The 14,099-nt window shown below is 44.0% G+C and overlaps 1 protein-coding gene across 2 annotated transcripts in view; it reads left to right on the forward strand.

Annotated features, from left to right (window-relative positions):
* Window positions 1-14,099, forward strand: part of LOC122398324 — a 35,545-nt gene that overhangs the window by 12,379 nt on the left and 9,067 nt on the right. The gene's annotated exons all lie outside the window — the stretch shown is intronic.

Genomic DNA, 14,099 nt, shown 5'->3' on the forward strand with positions numbered 1-14,099 from the left:
CCGCACGAAATTGCGCACGTAGCATTTTAGCGCTCGACAAGGACACGAAATCCTTGGGACCACTTGTCCTACCCAGTCAGAAAAATATTCCGTCGTTCTATTTGTCTCGCTTTTCGTGGATTCCCCCCCCCAGCAAAAGGAACCCTCCACTTCTCCGTATGATTAATATTTCGTTGAAACGTAGTTTGCTGTTTTTTTTTTTATCGAGCTCCCGATAATTTTTAAATCTTCGACGTTTCAACACTTCGATATTATTATTTGCGTTAAATTCTGGCAGTGATTAATCGTTATCGTCGTAGAAGAATTTTTCGATCGGAAAGGGGGTTAGGTTTCTACGCGTCGGCCATCTTGCTGGTGACAGTCGGTAAATGAAAAAATATTCTGCTGCTATTTCTGATCGTCTGTTAACGAAAGAACCGGCACGATTGTTTGCGAAAGACAGTTTTATATTTCTGGATGACACGTCCTCCCGAGGAAAACGATTTTCCTGCGAGAGTTTTCCTCGTCGGGATCGCGAAAGTTTCAAGGAGAAACGTTCGGAAGTTCGTCGCGGAAAAATTTTTGTCTCCCGACCGTGGAACAGCACGTCGCGATAACCGTATCGTTCGTATCTGGAAACATTTCCTCGGACATTCGTTTTTTTTTTTTATCAACGTGGGCGATTCAAGGAAAGGTTGACGGACTGTAGATACAGGTGCAGCTGTACTTCAATTCTGATTGGTCGTCGATAATGACGGAATTGTAAATAATCGCATTTCAAAGTGCTGCCGATAATTTGACGAATTTACAGCGATTCCAGAGTACAGAAATAATCTGCGACCATTTTCGGTCGAGATATTGTTCAAAAAGTCCGTTTTTAAATAACGTATCTAATCTGTTCACCCATATAGTTTATTTTTCTGTTATTCTTGCTATTCCCGCGTTATATTTACAATTGGTTCTGTAGAGCCAACTAGCAAATGTGATCTGTCTAATTTTGACGTGGGTGTGGAAACACTAAGCACCGTTTCCGCTAATACGCGCAAATTGGACGGCTCGGTATGCCCGTATATGTCAGAATCATGAGCATTAAGAGGTTAAGGGATCAACTGTCTAAAATAGAATTTCGAGCCTGGTTTGTTTCGCAGAATCAGCCCCTAAACGTAATGACACGGTAATTATCGCCCAATTACGGTGTAATTGTAACTGCAGAACCTCGAACCACGTGAAAACTATCCAATTATCGTTCGATTACATGAAATTTTATCGTAGAAAATGCGATCGGATTACCGAAAGAGACACCTGTCGAGAGATTTGCGAACCCACTGCGTTTAAAGTTTCACGGAACACGTTCCGGAACCGGGACATCATATAGTCTCCGCAATTATTGCCGCGGAGAGGCGGTAAATTTCAATTTGGCTAATAATCATAGCCATCGACGGGGCCCGTGTATACAATAAATTTCAATTACGAGCGAGTTTCATTGGAATGGCCGAGGAGAGGTCGGGTTCCCCCCTGTTTCCTCGAAGGGAGTCCGCCACGACGCTTCGCGAGAGAGATTTCTCTCTTTTACCGGGAGACACCGTCTCTCCTCCGTCGTCCGGACTATTACGTTTCTCCGAAGAAATTGCTTGGCGTCTTAATAGAGGTTGCCGAGGAGGCCAGACCCCCCCTCTGCGTTCCTCTCGTTTATTTTACTTATACAGAAGGCGGCACTGAAATCGCTATCAATCGTCGCGCGAAGTATTGATTTCCACGGAAACGAGTTACAAAACCGCGGTAATTCGAGCTCGGAAACCCGTGTCTGTGTAATATCATTCGACGGATCGGCGACCCGCCTCTTTTACTTCTGCGTCATAAAATCAGACGGCGCGTCCGTCGTTTCCTTCCGTTGTTTATCGTGTCGCCTTTCGCCAATTACGGGATCGCCACTGGGTCCGGTCGTGTCGACTTCTTCTCGGCACGGAACGAAGATCGCCATGGGTCGAGCAAAGGTCGTAGAGCGAGACAGACCTTTGGGACGTCGTTCCGACTGAAACTTTATACGCTCTCTTCGCGAAAACGTACCTAACCTAACCCAGTCCTAACCAAGAAACTCGATTTGCACTGCGAACGATATAAATTCAATCAACGCCTCGACGCTGTTAAATATAAACTTTCCACGGAAATATATTTGCACTCGTAATGAAGATACAAGTGTACTTGCATTTTCCTGTACTTATAAATACATTATTCAAACGTATGCAAAGCGTTAAGTGAATATATGCGTGCACATAGCCGATGAATGCCATTTCGAAGCCGTGTAATCCCTGTTCATTGTACGAGAGATCACAATAAATCATAGCGTTCGATTAATCGTCGGCGAATAAATTTTTCGTTACGGAGACACTTTCGAGAAGTGATTCGTTCGTAAAGATGGCCGCATTAAGAAACAGTATGCATCCTCGCCGCGAGAATTGAACGCTTCCCGTTTACGGTATTTAACGGGTCGAACTATAACAGACATTGAATTATTTATGATCCGTGTCGAGCCTCGTTTCTACGCGAGCTCTCGAAACTAGGATAGCGAGCGTCGGGGTTTCGTGCACGCGACAAGAAATTTTCACCGACGTCGCTTTATCAGCCGCCTTAAAAAAGAACGATCAATTTCGGAACTCGGTTGGGTATAAAAAAGAATTCGGGTACAGATAGCGGTAACGAGGTCGATCTCGGCCACGGATAAAGCTTAAATCTTCGTATAGACCGGGCATTGTTTTCTTGTTGGATATCGATCCGGGCCCGGGGAATTAGCCGTTTCCTGTTCCTCTCGTGCCTCCAAGTAGAGCACAGCCACTCCGTTGTAAATCGATGGATTCGCGGTTTTACCAGGAGTCGTTCACCTTAAACTAGTTGCACGAATCGAATCCAAACGAACCGAATCAAAGGTACCCTGTAACACGAGTGCAACGCGTTCCTCGAGCCTCGAATCGAACGTGTTTCTAGCATCTGGCGACGCTGGATCCCAAAATCATTTACTTAACAGTTACTTAAAAAGAAATTAAAAAGAGCATGAAATATATTTTTACGTAGAATATGAATAATTTGATTGCAACTGGGTATAAATATTATAAAGCGCAATATAAAAAGGAAAAAATGTACGTAAAGGTTGACTACGTCGCGGTGAAAGGGCAAAGTTCAGCAACTCCTGCTTCATAACTTAATCTAAGGATAGGGAAGGAGCTATTTATGGTCCATCGTGTCAGCCATTTGTGGACGCGTCAGGATACAACGTTTATCGTTTACGACCCGCCATTTTACGCGCGAGCGGAACGAACTACAAATTAAAAAATTTAGTTTCCCTTTTCAAAATGGCCGACCGCGAAGGGCCATCCGAAATTCGTTGGACTTCGCGTGAGATTTCCGTGGCAAGATTAAGCTTGGACGGAGGACGTTGTCACGTGGTGTTTGTCTCCGTCGCTCTCGCTGGTCTCGTGCCACTGCTTTCGTAAAAAGAAGAGAGGGGGCGTATTAGCCTTGCAGACGTCAATAGGTAGAGACCGTTCTTGCTTCAGTCTCCTCCGACCAATCGAATCGTGTAGTCCTTCGACAGATGTTTCCCTTCTCATTCTGTTAATGCATCGAAAAATATTTTTTTCCACAGACACGTCGTTTAAATTACGAAGAGTAGCGAACGTCACGCTGCACGGATGTAACCGACGAAACAGTCGACGACTCGCTATTGGTGGAAGACGATTGGCGAATCGCACGACGCGTTTTGCATCGGGCGTGCACGGTTGGTGCCATTCAACGATGCCTGCGAACATTATTGGTCCAACCGTGCGGTTGTTCCGAGGACATAGAGTCACAATGGATAGAAAGTCTCCCGCGTGTCCTATATTTGGCTCCGTCTGCTGCCAAGACGCATTAACGGCAGACGTACGGGGTGAATCAACTAGTGGCGGCCCACTGTTCGATTTTCTGTCGAGTCCGGTCGTGCGTCCATCAGGAATCGAGTTTCGTGGCTATTTTTAGCGCTGGATTCGAAGCTGGCGAGTAAACAACGACGCACGTGTGGCTTTGTCCGATGCGCTTCCACGCGAAGGGACGGTTACAGGATCGGTCACGGTTTCTAGACTTTGTGTATTCTTTTGAACACAGAATTATTCCGACCCGGGGAAAAAATGTTTCTATCCACGCAACTATGTATACACGTTTAACTGCACTTAATAACATAGCATTTGGCCGATTTCCACAATCGGCTTTCCAAGGAAACGTTCGCAAATTGGTTTTATTTAAACACGCCGAGGTCACGAGGCTTGAGGTCGGTTTTCACGTGACGCGAACCCGACGCTTTCCTCGTTGTAACGATTTTACTACGGCGACGCACGGTTGATAAGATCTAATAGTTTTTGGTGGCGCGTTTCGGTAAACAGCACGTCAACGCATGCAATTTTGGCAGCTAGCGACGCTTTCGAGGAAACTATACGATGAGAGTAGAATAAATAGAAAGTAGAAAACAAACATCGACGCGACGGGACAACGTTCAAGTTTTCGCGATGACAAATGTCGGTGACAAGTTACGACATTAAACGTCGTGTCTTTTTATTTACGTTACGAATTTTATTCTCGTCTTGCAAGATGACCTGATGCTTCAACGGTTGTTAAACTTTGAAACGTTTCCCAACATGGACGAATCGTTCGCCCCTGACCGTTTTCGTTTCAGAGATAAATTTTACCGCAAAAAGGGGACTGTGCGTGGCTGGTCAAGCTTCTCCAGCGGTACTTGATCGAATTAGATTATCAAAAGACGCGGTTCGGTATCGATCATTCGCATGCCTCTGTCCTTGTTCACGCGTGGCTCTTTCCCCGGGACGCTTTACCAGTGACCCATTTAATCATACTCAGTCACTCGTATCGGCCCTTTCATCGACTTTTAGGAATATTCCGCGCGACACCGTGCCCTCCCTTTCACACCCTGATCGCATTATAAACCGCTTTTTGTTTCAACTTGAACGATCGAACGTTGCATCGACGATAGAGTGTCGCGTTCATTACATAATCCATCGGTTCATACTATTATTGTCGCGTATTTGTTTGTTGGTCTCGTGGGCGTGCACGGTACAGCTGCACGAAGGAAAACAATGCGACATAGCAAAGAAGAGACAAACGAGGATCGACGAGACTAGCGTTTAGAATTTTTATTAATTTTTGTTAAGCGTTAAATCTCTATCGCGCAGATCAACCGATCCCAACGATCGTTTAACGCAACGAGTCTTTACCAGCCTTCGACTGCTGGTTACAGCGATAGACACGCTTCGTTCGAGATATTCGTCACGCGGAATTCCAATAATAACGCGTCGAGTTGTCGCGGTAACGCGATTACTCAACCTCGTGCATCAAGCACCGTTAACACGTCGAACCTGCAACGAATGTTAATTTTTTACGCGCCGGCGCGGTACGCTGTACTGGGTGTCCCTGAACTAGATGCTCTTCTTAAGATAGGCGCGGCAAACAAAGTCGTACAAACAATTTTCAAACGTTCGACGCGTTCACTGTCCGGTCTCTTAGCGGCGTATTCAAACGCGTGGCGCTGTGGCCCGTATACGGGTCATGAACAGTCGATCAAAAAGTTCTCGTTGACGATTATTCGTCGATTCCTTTAATTTTCTTGGACTTTATTCTTGGTTTTTATTGGACTTTTATCGAAGAATAATTGGGGAAAAAGGGAAAGAAGGGAGACGCGTAAATTTCTGAGATAAATTGCGAATGTTGGTACGTCGGAGTTTCCCTAGAAATTCAATTTAGGTGCAGTATCGCGCGCACGCACTTATCTACACGCACAACGTGAATCTATTAAGTGCAGGTCGAACCCATCGAATTATAGCACGCGACACCCACATAGCCATGAATAATGCATGGACCAATAGCGCGACGTGCTCGACCGGAAGCTTTTAACCTCGACGGAAATATATTCCGTGCATACCGGGTGACCCGACCGCGAAAGAAAATCTGCATAACGGTGAAATGAAATTAACTTCGCCCCGTACCTTTTGCATTTCTTTCTTTTTTTTTATCTTCTTTCCTCCGTTCTCATAAAGTTCAATTATTCTGAATTCGAGACCGCGAGCGGTGGAAGTATCGCGGAACCGGAATATGCCCCTCGCAAAGAGAAAGATCGATCGTTCCACTTGCGTCGTCGGCACCACCGGAGTGTCCTTAATGGGAATTTTCGTTTCGTCGGATCGGGATGCAGCGAGATCGGGACCGAGGTTATTTTCTTCGAAGAATGCCGACAGCTGGTTCGCGTTCGTCATCTCCGGTTATAAAGCGACGCGCATATCGGATGCTTTCAAATATTTATCGAATCGATCGGGACTGCGCGTGCTTCGTCTATAATTCACTTCGTCCCGGGTCCCTATTTTTTCAACTAAAAATATACAAATGTTCGCCGGATATTCGTTCCAACAAATTCCCCTTGTTTGAACGAAGATCGTACTATAAGTGGGGGCTCTTGTAAATCCGGTGTTAACAAACTCCCATCGTAACCTCTGACCCTAGGCTTCGCACCTGACCTCGGTCCACGACTCGTAACACGCTATTCATTCCGATTACGGTTGGAAGGCCATTTATCAGAATTACTGTCGTCGCGGTGGCTGGTCTACCGGAACATGTTGTCGAGCTGTTATGTACGCGAATCCAATGAGCAGCGCTGGAAAGGATAGAGTCTCTTATTAACCGAATTATCCAGTTATTCGAACCGGTTCGAATAAATGGAATTCCGCCGTATCGAAATCATCGTATCGGATTCTTCGGTGGAGGCGTTGCTTTTGAAACTTTGCACCGTCGTTTCTGCACGTCTTACCGGGTTACATAAATTTTTTACATTGAAAAATACGCGGATCGTTTTAAAGATACGCGCCATCTTGCGTAACCGGGCGCAAGAAAAATGTTACACGCGAGACACGGAGAACGTGTACGCAGGATTCGAACCCGACCGTGTTCGCGTAATAGTTGAAATTTCCGCGGATTATTCAACGAATAACGACGCGCCTCGCTCTCTTTCCTCTTTTATTTTTACCTGTGGCCTTCGTGATTCCGTATCCCTCGCCCGCGAATCCAAGGTGAATGCGTCGCTCTCAGATTTTACGCTCGCCCGCTCGCTTACTCCCCCCCTGTCTGTATTCCTGTGTTACGTTAGTCACTCGTGAACAACGACCGTCTTCCGGCAATATCTCGTCACGGTTTCGTCATTTATCGCTCCAGCGCCATCGCTACTTCTTCCGAGTTCGCGTCCGCCCCGTCCCTGGCTCGAAATTTGTACCAGAAAATGACTTACGTTAAAAAATATAATAAAATTGTTAGATTCAGTCCGTGAAATTCATATTTCTCGCTTGCATCCTGCATAAACATAGACAGATGGGAAAGATAAGTTAACTTCCACCGAGCGTCAATTAAATTATACAGAGTGCTCGGTGAACCCTGGGAAAAATTTACGTAAGCGATTTTAGAGGCCAAAATAGGACGAAAATCAAGAATACCAATTTGTCGATGGAGGCTTCGTTAAAAAGTTATTAACGTTCAGAGTTCCGTCCATTCTGAATTTTTTTCTCGAAAGTGGGTAGGATTTCGGGGGTATGTCTATTCACCAAAAATTATTGCAATTGATCCCTGCAACCAGAAAAATTTTTTTTAGAACGATTTGAAATTTTTTAATTTTGTCGAAAAATTTCACACCTCGAATTTTTTTCTCGAAAGTGCATAGGATTTCGAAGGTATGTCTATTCACTAAAAATGATTGTAATCGACCCCCGCGACCGAAAATAATTTTTCCAGAAGGATTTGAAATTTTTGAATTTAATTGTTAATAACTTTTAAACGAAGCCTCCATCAACAAATTGGTATTCTTGATTTTCGTCTTATTTTGGCCTCTAGAATCTCCCATTAAAAATTTTTCCCAGAGTTGGCCGAACACTGTATTACTGTAATTGATTGGACGTTTCCAGTTTATTTGAATAAAAGAGGGAAATGAATAATCCTATGCGGGCTGTTTTATGGGGAAATAATCTTACGGTCGTAAGTCAACGTCTACGAGAGTCTAAAAATAGCCTTTCCGTTCTTTCGACAAAGTTCTTCAGGGACGGGAGGCGCTTCCGGTAGCGGCCGATTCGTTCCCAGGGTCTGCAAGGCCACGCGATTCGCATCACCGGCCTTAGTTCCTTTTATTTTCTTTTTTTTTTTTATTCCTGTCGAGACTATTCGTAATTCCTCCTTGACGACCGCGGATCAACATCCTTCCGAGATCGCGCGGGCCTTCGCGGAACACCGAAGCGAACCGAGATTTCGTATCGTCGTGAGAAAGCGGAGTTCTGCAATCCCAACTTCTCCTATGCAAATATTTTCAGTACGGCGAAGTTGGCCGTATTCTTCGTTGCAGCGCGATTTGCATGTCTCCCACGTCGCTGCACGCTGCCTGTTTTCGCGTCACGCCGCGAAACAGATTAAACTTAATTGATAACGGGTGGCGGGTTTCGAAATCGCTCGAACGGTTACGGTTCGTTGGAAAAGTCTCTACGACGGATCACCGAAACGCGAACACATCTGCGTTTTATCTCGTCCATCTAGCTATACGTGTGTTCGGCCAACCCTGGGAAAAATTTCAATGGGGGATTCTAGGGGCCAAACTAAAACGAAAATCAAGAATACCAATTTGCTGATGGAGGCTTTGTTAAAAAGTTATTAATATTTAAAGTCCTGCCCGTACTGAATTTTTTTCTCGAAAATGCGCAGGATTTCGGGGGTGTGTCTATTCACCAAAAATTATTGTAATTGACCCCCGTGGCCGAATATAATTTTTCCAGAACGATTTGAAATTTTCTTTTTTCCGTCGTAAAATTTCACATCTCGAATTTTTTTCTAAAAAGTGGGTAGGATTTTAAGGGTATGTGTAATGACCAAAAATGATTGTAATTGACCCCCGCGACTGAATATAATTTTTTCAGAACGATTCGAAATTTTTTTTTTTCGTCGAAAAATTTCACTCGAATTTTTTTCTAGAAAGTGGGTAGGATTTCGGGGTTATGTCTATTGACCAAAAATAATTGTAATTGACCCCTGCAACGGAAAATAATTTTTCCAGAACGATTTGAAATTTTTGAAATTCTTTGATTTTCGTCTCATTTTGGCCTCAAGAAAATTTTTCCCAAGGATTACCGAACACCCTGTATAATGGGGGCTCGACTATCCTTGTCCGTCTGTCGTCCATAAATTGTAATATACAGGGTGCTCGACGGGGTTCCGTGTAAACTTTGCCAGCGTGTGCTCTTCGGTTAAACGTAAGATGAAAAAACACATAAACAGTGGGTCCTATAAATACTTCATTAAACTTCCATTTTGCAAGTTTTCTCCGATCTAATTCTCGTCGAGGAACCTGGCTATCCCCGTGGCCGTGTGTAACCCAAAGTTTCGGCGATGCCGTAATCGTTAAAAACAATTGGACGTGTCGCGACACGTCGGACTAGTTCGACCGATCACCAGCGTGTGCACATCTCGCCGAAGACGAGCTAATTGCGTCGCAGTTAATTACGCCTCTCCTTCGTTACGTGCACGTTTATCGTGCACCAGCGGCCCGCTCAAAGCAACGCCTTTCATCGACGTCGGTATTATTAACCCTGCTAATAGTTTCCCAGCGAAGGGAGGCATACGACGTCGTCGTTCCGTTTCTCTTTTCTCTGCCGGTATTAATCGGGCCGTTGGTCGCGTTTCAATGCCTCTCCTTGCGTTTAATTTCGGACCGGACAATAGAATTCGTTCCCGCTTCCGGAAGGGCGAGCAGCGTCTCGATCAATTCAGGGGAAACGCCGTTAAAAACCATTTCGCGTCCGGAGCTCGTTTCGCGAACTTTGTTCGTCGATCGGTTATCGGAAAGGAACGCGCAAAAGGGAACAAAATTTATACGCCACGTTCGATACGATCGAGGAAAGGGGTAATCGTTCGAAAGTTGCGAGCATTATGCAAGCTTTTAACCCTTCGACGTTCGAAATATTTTATTATTTCAACGCGTTCACTGCCCGGTCTCTTAACGGTGTATCAAAAAGCGTGGCGCTATGGCCCGTATACGGGTCATGGACAGCGAACGTATTGACGTGTGGTTTCGTTCTGTTAAAACTAACAATTTTGGCTCGACTGCGTTTTGTAAAACTGGTTTGTCAGTTGGTCGCAAAAATAGACGTAAACTTTCTCTCCGCTATCGTCGCTTATCGTCGTTACGGTTTTCTTTCGCCGACCATTATGCGAAAAATTGCGTTTATCTGACGTCGGGGGATTAACCGTTTGATCGATTACCGACCACAGCGAATATTCAAGCTCGATTACCATCGCTGTCAACAGTTCCGTATAATTCGATTTCACTTTTGGAAATCATCGATTTCGTACGAAATTTATGGCCGGTTTTCATCGTGGATTAAATACCGTCGATTGGACGAACCACAAAGAGCACGAAAATTGGCATAGTTATCTTTCTCCTGTCGGAACTGATAATTGTATAATTTTCAAGCTAAAATCGATAACATTGATCGATCAGTAAGCTTTGAATCTCTGCACGCAGATAATAATTTTTTCGAACGAATGCAAGAATTAGTTCTATTTCGATGATGCATCGAGTGTTAGTCATTTTACAATGACTACCTATCGTTTTTTTTTTTTTTTTTCTTAGAACAAAGAATCATCTATTAGATACGAATCACTTATTCGGGTATTTATAACCTAAATGATGTATTTGGCCTTCCGGCATATATCGACAGTTATCCATCTTCTTGGTTTATAAACGGTACGTTTTCAAACTGTTCGTATTTCAATTACCTAAAATTAGAAAACTGTTATTTTTATAGCAAAAAGTTAAACGCTCCTATCGATCTATTCGTCGTGTTCTATGGTTGGCAGGCGTCGTCCTATTTCTTTTGTGTTGCACAGACAAGACGCGGGAAAAGTGCAGGCTAAAGTTCGCTCGTTTATGAATTTATAGAATAATATCAATTTACACTCGCGTACAATCGGTTCAATTATTAGTACGTTCGTTTTTTTTCGTAATCTTCGTCAGAAACGATCGTTTCCTCGGTCCGAATGATTTCGTTATACGATTTCGTGGTAGAACTCGGTTACGATTGGAACGTAATGGAACCGGACGCGACGAATAATTACCAATCGATTGCCAATGTCTGGCTGGAGGTTTCTCGTGATCCTCTGCACACCGGGAGCTCCTCCTCGAAAGGAAACGAGACCTCCAGGCGGAACAAACGAGCCGTCGATAAGTTTTACGAAACGAGCTCGGGGATGTTCCTGGAGAAAAATTAAGGCGCTCCTCCGTTTGTTCAAGAAACCAATCGTGAAGTTCCTGGTATCGATGATTCCTATGTATCATCGTTACTCGAGCCAGGGAAATTTTTAATAAATAATTTCAACCCTTGGAAAAGCATTCCATGTACAATAAAACACCCACATAACATTTTTATATTCCGTTCGTACAATATTTGTTTCTGCCGTTGAAACAAAGCGTGGGAATTAAGTTAGTGCAGTAGGAATTCTCAAGATAAGCATCGCTCTCAGGTTGGCGCGTTTATCTTTCGTACGTTGGAGACGAAATTCGACACCAACGGCTATTTACAAACAGCGATATATCCCCGAGCCTCGGAGTCGCCTTAATTTTTTGCCAGCCGTAGTCGAGAACCGAAGATAAGGTCAACGAGTGAGAACGAGCGAGAAAAAAAGCGTTGTTTTTTATACGAATCGTCGGTTGGGGCACCCCAGTTCGTATTGCGTTTTAAACGTCGTCTTTCACGCTTCACCGGCTCTAGGGGGGATTCCCCCCAGTTGAGAGGGACAGAAACGTTCGTCTGGGGTTCATTTTCAGAATCATTATCGCGTATCTGGATCGCGTCGAGGTGCTGCAGCAGAATTAGATCGAACTTTTTAGTAAAAATGACCGAGCTTGGTCGTCGCTGGGCTGGACCAAACTCGGTCCGGGAATCGATCGTCGAACCATGGGAGAATTAAAGCGTGGCACGAGTCCGTTCGACTTTCGATCACGGCCGATTTAATTAACCTGAATTTACAACGTGCTCGACGGCATTTAAACAGTCTCGGGGGATTCGAGGTTCCGTGCACATCGTGTTCGAACATCGTCCATCCTGTCGTTCTTAGCTAGCATCAAACCACCGATCGATATACGTACAATTTACGTAACGATCGTGCACGGGGATTATCGACCATTTTTCAAATAAATTCCCATTACTTTCTTTATTGTAATTTATAATTTGCTCGTAATTTTTATCGACGAAATAACTGATCGAAAGTTTATACACGTTAGTGGTGTTGAATTTCCTAACCTTATCGTTACAAATCATCTCCAGTGACGACTGTATATGTCTAAAGTTTCTTTTCTGTTTTGACCATGGCTTCTACGAATTCATGGTGTTTATAATACAAAGATAAGAGTTGGTCACTAGGGCGAACTGCCTTAACTCTTAACTCTTGCCTTTGTTCTGCGTGTGAACCGCGTACAGGTTAGAAACTGATTTCAGACCGAACGAATCTAAATATTCTGCAGTAAAATATTGTTGTTCAATTCAATCGGTCAATTCATGGCCTTAGAATTCTAATAATTGGAATTTCTTCGTCCATAGAAGAATTATGCCCCTAAATGTATCGAGAGTCAACCCTGGTAGTTCCAAAGTGGGCCACCGTGGCGCGTGCTCGATGACCGCCTATGCATTATTTAGGAACGCGTTGACGACCTTATGCAGGTATATTTGAGTAGTCGTGTGTCTACATACGTCGTATGCATACAGCATAACGCAAAGTTACACGCGCCAACAATCTAGCTGTTATAGGTAATTCCAATGCACGGAAGCTCCGGTGATAAAACTTTGAGTTCGTTAACTATTCTATTATACATTAAAGGAGTGTAACTATCTCATATTCCGCGACGTTGAAAATTGAAATACCTCATTCTTTTTAATCATAACTCCGATAATCGTTCTAGTCAGGAATAATTATATAATTGTAAATTTTACGATTTCGTTCAGGCAGCGAGTTTGTCGAAACAGTTAAATTTAACGGGTAACGACGGTCGCTTTTGTCTCCGGTCGAGGTCCGTGCTCGTTGTCGGGGCAATTTGAGGGGAAAAATTAAAACAGGATCGAAGCGTAAGAGGCTTTTCGCGACAGTAAGAGGAACGTAACGACCTAACGCGGACAAAGTTTGTTACGGCGGAGTTCCTTCTGGGGTGAGATAAACTCGTTTACGTTCGCGGGGGGGGATGAGAAATCTGAAGAAATCCCCCGGACGAGACGACCCAATAATTACGCGAGGCTGATTTAAAGCCAACCGTGGAATTTCGAGGTACGGTCGAACGGGAACAATGATACCTGGGGACGGGTCTATTTACGGGCTTCTGATTCTCGTAATAAAGGATCGACTTTGCATCCAGCTAGAGCGGAATCGAACGGATGATCAAAGGGGGCCGGGCTCGTTAGAAAGAAGCCTGCATCCGGGTCCGTGTCTGCCTTCTAATTCGATGATAAAAGGAATCCCGTCGCGAACGAGACAACGTCTCTTCTGGGGGTTCGGTGTCGTCATGCACGGAGATTAAATCGGTATCGGTATACCGACAGAGCACCGGTGTTTCTTTTAGATAATCATTTTATCGCTTTTCGACCCTCCGCTGTACTGCGTCGAGTTTCTGGCCTCGGCGTAGAATTTTTTGACCAGCTACGAGGAATATATAAACTTTGATACTAATTAAATTTTAAACGAAATACCGCTCGTGACTCACGATTACAAATTTAACGCGATAAAGCGGTTGTTCGTTATCTGGCGAAAAATATGCGTAATTCTGGTTCAAGTTAATACGCGTGACTCTGAAATCGCGAGCACATTATCTGCGTGTTTTTAAGTCTAATTTTAATCCCACTATCGGTATGTACTAATTATAATTTTGAATCAACAGTATGGTCTACAAACAATCCGTTCACAACATCCGTTTAACAATTTATCGTCGCAGAGGCGTATATTAAAATTTATCTCGCAATTTATTTATTATTTGTATACATAGACAGTAGACAGAAATATAGAAAAATTGTTAGGCA

This window comes from Colletes gigas, unplaced genomic scaffold (assembly GCF_013123115.1).
Source record: "Colletes gigas isolate AHSC1104 unplaced genomic scaffold, ASM1312311v1 Colletes_gigas_Sc00011, whole genome shotgun sequence".
In the NCBI taxonomy this organism is placed as follows: domain Eukaryota; kingdom Metazoa; phylum Arthropoda; class Insecta; order Hymenoptera; family Colletidae; genus Colletes; species Colletes gigas.